Source organism: Azolla caroliniana, unplaced genomic scaffold (genome assembly GCF_043228905.1).
Source record: "Azolla caroliniana isolate FFs.n. ecotype wild unplaced genomic scaffold, voAzoCaro1.0.p SCAF_11, whole genome shotgun sequence".
Lineage (NCBI taxonomy): Eukaryota > Viridiplantae > Streptophyta > Polypodiopsida > Salviniales > Salviniaceae > Azolla > Azolla caroliniana.
In genome coordinates, this window is record NW_028230446.1 from 14,827,738 (window position 1) to 14,833,093 (window position 5,356).

Below are 5,356 nucleotides of genomic sequence, written 5' to 3' on the forward strand. Positions count from 1 at the left end.
CTAGACTACAACGACATGTCGATGTTAGAAAATGTACCCTCTGTACTACTGGGTCGAACCATGTAATGGAATGTCCAAAACATGGCCCAGTTTCGTAGCAAATACATGTTATGCGAAGATGTTCGTCCACATATGAACTGCAACACCCAGGTGTGCACTCGGACTGGATCATGGTAGTATGTACGTTCTCTCGTTGACAACCCACTATACGCCCCCAAGTGTTTGAAAAGGATAAAGAATCCAACGGAACGAGCAACAATGCCCTAGAAGATGACAGGAGATTTGCCCCATCCTTCACGTCGTTGCCGGGAATCGAACCCGGGTCACCCGCGTGACAGGCGGGAATACTCACCACTATACTACAACGACATGAAGGTGTTGGAGAAAGTATCCTCTGTACTACTGGCTCGGACCACGTACTGGAATGTCGAAAACATGGCCCGGTTTCGTCGCAAATACATGTTATGCGAAGCTGTTCGTCCACATATGAACTGCAATACCCATGTATGCACTCGGACTGGATCATGGTAGTATGGACCCTCTCTCGTTGACAACCCACTGTACGCCCCCAAGTGTTTGAAAGGGATAGAGAATCCAACAGAGCGAGCAACAATGCCCTAGAACATTACAGGAGATTTGCCCCGTCCTTCACGCCATTGCCGGGGATCGAACCCGTGTCACCCGTGTGATAGGCGGGAATACTCAGTAGTATACTACAACGACATATGGTGTTGGAAGAAGTATCCCCTATACTACTTGCTGGAATGTACCGGAATGTTCAAAATATAGCCCGGTTTCGTCGCAGATACATGTTTTGCGTATATGTTCGTCCGTATATAAACTCGGACGAGATCATATGCGGACGAACATATGATCATGTGTTCGTCCGAGTTCATATGTCCACTCGGACGAGATCATGGTAGTGTAGCCCCTCGCTAACTGACAACCCTATGTATGCCACCAAGTGTTTGAAAGGGATAGCGAATCCAACGGAGCAAGAAAGAATGCCCTAGAACATGAGAGGAGATTCTCCCCGTCCTTCGCGCCGTTGCCGGGGATCGAACCCAAGTCACCCGCGTGACAGGCGGGAATACTCACCAGTATACTACAACGACATGTTGGTGTTGGAGGATATATCCTCGTACTACTTTCTCCGACCATGTAATGGAAAGTCGAAAATATAGGCCGGTTTCGTCGCAAATGTATGTTATGTGACGATGGTCGTCCGCATATGAACTGGAATACCCATGTGTGCACTCGGACGAGATCATGGTAATATAGTCCCCCCCTCGCTGACGACCCATTGTACGCCCCTAAGTGTTTTAAAGGGATAGAGAATCCAACGGACCGAGAAAGAATGCCCTCGAAGATGCCATGAGATTTGCCACGCCTTTCGCGCCTATGTTGGGGATCGAACCCGGGTCACCCGCATGACAGGCGAGAATACTCACCACTATACTACAATGACACGTTGGTGTTGGACGAAGTATAGTATAGTGGTGAGTACGACGTGTTCGGATCATGTACCGGAATGTCGAAAACATGGCCCGGTGTCGTCGCCAATACATGGTACGTGACGATGTTCGTTCGCATATGAACTGGAGTACCCATGTGTGCACTCGGACGAGATCATGGTAATGTAGTCCCTCCCTCGTTGTTGACCCACTGTACGCCCCTAAGTGTTTTAAAGGGATAGATAATCCAATGGACCGAGAAATAATGCCCTCGAAGATGACATGAGATTTGCCACGCCCTTCGCGCCATTGTCGGGGATCGAACCCAGGTCACCCGTGTGACAGGCGGGAATACTCACGACTATACTACAACGACATGTTGGTGCTGGAAAAAGTATCCCCTATACTACTTGCTCGAATGTACGGGAATGTTGAAAACATAGCCCGGTTTTGTCGCAAATACATGTTTTGCGAATATGTTCGTCCGCCTATGAACTGTAATACCCATGTGTGCATTCGGACGAGATAATGGTAGTGTAGACCCTCGCTCACTGACAACCCACTGTATGCCACCAAGTGTTTGAAAGGGATGGCGAATCCAACGGAGCAGGCAAGAATGCCCTAGAAGATGAATGGAGATTCTCCCCGTCCTTCGCGCCGTTGCCGGGGATTGAACCCGGGTCACCCGCGTGACAGGCGGGAATACTCACCACTATACTACAACGACATGTTGGTGTCGTGAGGATATATCCTATGTACTACTTTCACCGACCTGGAACGTTGAAAATATAGGCCGGTTTCGTTGCCAATGTATGGTATGTGACGATGTTCGTCCGCATATAAACTGGAATACCCATGTGTGCACTCGGACGAGATCATGGTAATATAGTCCCTCCCTCGTTGTTGACCCACTGTACGCCCCTAACTGTTTTAAAGAGATAGAGAATCCAATGGACCGAGAAAGAATGCCCTCGAAGATGACATGAGATTGGCCACGCACTTCGCGCCATTGTCGAGGATCGAACCCAGGTCACCCGTGTGATAGGCGGGAATACTCACCACTATACTACAACGACATGTTGGTGCTTGAAATAGTATCCCCTATACTTCTTGCTCGAATGTATCGGAATGTTGAAAACATAGCCCGGCTTCGTCGCAAATACATGTTTTGCGAATATGTTCGTCCGCATATGAATTGTAATACCCATTTGTGCACTCGGACGAGATCATGGTAGTGTAGACCCTCGCTCACTGACAACCCACTGTATGCCACCAAGTGTTTGAAAGGGATGGCGAATCCAACGGAGCAGGCAAGAATGCCCTAGAAGATGAATGGAGATTCTCCCCGTCCTTCGCGCCGTTGCCGGGGATTGAACCCGGGTCACCCGCGTGACAGGCGGGAATACTCACCACTATACTACAACGACATGTTGGTGTCGTGAGGATATATCCTATGTACTACTTTCACCGACCATGTACTGGAACGTTGAAAATATAGGCCGGTTTCGTTGCCAATGTATGGTATGTGACGATGTTCGTCCGCATATAAACTGGAATACCCATGTGTGCACTCGGACGAGATCATGGTAATATAGTCCCTCCCTCGCTGTTGACCCACTGTACGCCCCTAACTGTTTTAAAGAGATAGAGAATCCAATGGACCGAGAAAGAATGCCCTCGAAGATGACATGAGATTGGCCACGCACTTCGCGCCATTGTCGAGGATCGAACCCAGGTCACCCGTGTGATAGGCGGGAATACTCACCACTATACTACAACGACATGTTGGTGCTTGAAATAGTATCCCCTATACTTCTTGCTCGAATGTACCGGAATGTTGAAAACATAGCCCGGCTTCGTCGCAAATACATGATTTGCGAATATGTTCGTCCGCATATGAACTGTAATACCCATTTGTGCACTCGGACGAGATCATGGTAGTGTAGACCCTCGCTCACTGACAACCCACTGTATGCCACCAAGTGTTTGAAAGGGATGGCGAATCCAACGGAGCAGGCAAGAATGCCCTAGAAGATGAATGGAGATTCTCCCCGTCCTTCGCGCCGTTGCCGGGGATTGAACCCGGGTCACCCGCGTGACAAGCGGGAATACTCACCACTATACTACAACGACATGTTGGTGTTGGAGGATATATCCTCTGTACTACTTTCTCTGACCATGTACTGGAATGTCGAAAATATAGGCCAGTTTCGTCGCAAATGTATGTTATGTGATGATGTTCGTCCGCATATGTTCGTTCGGACGAGATCATGGTAATATAGTCCCTCCCTCACTAACGACCCACTGTACGCCCCTAAGTGATTTAAAGGGATAGAGAATCCAACGAACCAAGAAAGAATACCCTCGAAGACGATATGAGATTTGCCACACCTTTCGCGTCGTTGCCGGGGATTGAACCCGGGTCACCCGCGTGACAAGCGGGAATACTCACCACGATACTACAACGACATGTTGGTGTTGGAGGAAGTATAGTATAGTGGTGAGTACTACTTGTTCGGATCATGTACCAGAGAGTCGAAAACATAGCCCGGTGTCGTTGCCAATACATGGTACGTGACGATGTTCGTTCGCATATGAACTGGAATACCCATGTGTGCACTTGGACGAGATCATGGTAATATAGTCCCTCCCTCGCTAACGACCCACTGTACGCCCCTAAGTGATTTAAAGGGATAGAGAATCCAACGAACCGAGAAAGAATAACCTCGAAGACGATATGAGATTTGCCACGCCTTTCGCGCCGTTGCCAGGGATCGAACCCGGGTCACCCGCGTGACAAGCGGGAATACTCACCACGATACTACAACGACATGTTGGTGTTGGAGGAACTATAGTATAGTGGTGAGTACTACTTGTTCGGAACCGGAATGTCGAAAACATAGCCCGGTGTCGTCGCCAATACATAGAAGGTGACGATGTTCGTTCGCATATGAACTGGAATACCCATGTGTGCACTCGGACGAGATCATGGTAATATAGTCCCTCCCTCGCTAACGACCCACTGTACGCTCCTAAGTGTTTTAAAGGGATAGAGAATCCAACGGACCGAGAAAGAATGGCCTAGAAGATGACAGGAGATTTGCCACGCCTTTCACGCCGTTGCCGGGGATCGAACCCGGGTCACATGCGTGACAGGCGGGAATCCTCACCACTATACTACAACGACATGTTGGTGTTGGAGAAAGTATCCTATAGTGGTGAGTACTACTTGTTCGGATCATGTACCGGAATATCGAAAACATGGCCCGGTGTCGTCGCCAATACATGGTATGTGGCGATGTTCGTTCGCATATGAACTGGAATACCCATGTGTGCGCTTGGACGAGATCATGGTAATATGTACCCTACCTCACTGATGACCCACTGTATGCCACAAGGTCTTAGTAAGGGGTATAAAATTTGGCAGTAAGAGAAAGAATGGCCTAGAAGATGACAGGAGATTTGCCCCACCCTTCGCACCGTTGTCGGGTATCAAACCCGGGTCACCCGCGCGACAGGCGGGAATACTCACCACTAGACTACAACGACATGTCGGTGTTAGAGAAAGTATCCTCTGTATTACTGGCTCGAACCATGTACTGGAATGTCGAAAACATGGCCCGGTTTCGTCACACATATATGTTATGCGAAGAAGTTCGTCGGCATATGAACTGCAATACCCAGGTGTGCATTCGGACTAGATCATGGTAGTATGAACCCTCTCTCGTTGACAACCCACTGTACGCCCCAAGTGTTTGAAAGGGATACAGAATCCAACGGAACCAGCAACAATGCCCTAGAAGATGACAGGAGATTTGCCCTGTCCTTCACGCCGTTGCCGGGGATCGAACCCGGGTCACCCGCGTGACAGGCGGGAATACTCACCACTATACTACAACGAC

The 5,356-nt window shown here is 49.1% G+C and overlaps 4 non-coding genes across 4 annotated transcripts; all 4 read right to left on the bottom strand.

The window, feature by feature from the left end:
- Positions 1-297: 297 nt before the first annotated feature.
- Positions 298-369, bottom strand: TRNAD-GUC (transfer RNA aspartic acid (anticodon GUC)). Its single transcript has one exon. It is a non-coding gene; the product is annotated as a tRNA-Asp (tRNA).
- Positions 370-2,109: 1,740 nt separating this feature from the next.
- On the bottom strand, positions 2,110-2,181 carry TRNAD-GUC (transfer RNA aspartic acid (anticodon GUC)). The gene has a single exon. It is a non-coding gene; the product is annotated as a tRNA-Asp (tRNA).
- Positions 2,182-2,809: 628 nt separating this feature from the next.
- On the bottom strand, positions 2,810-2,881 carry TRNAD-GUC (transfer RNA aspartic acid (anticodon GUC)). The gene has a single exon. It is a non-coding gene; the product is annotated as a tRNA-Asp (tRNA).
- A 2,403-nt stretch (positions 2,882-5,284) lies between these two features.
- On the bottom strand, positions 5,285-5,356 carry TRNAD-GUC (transfer RNA aspartic acid (anticodon GUC)). The gene has a single exon. It is a non-coding gene; the product is annotated as a tRNA-Asp (tRNA).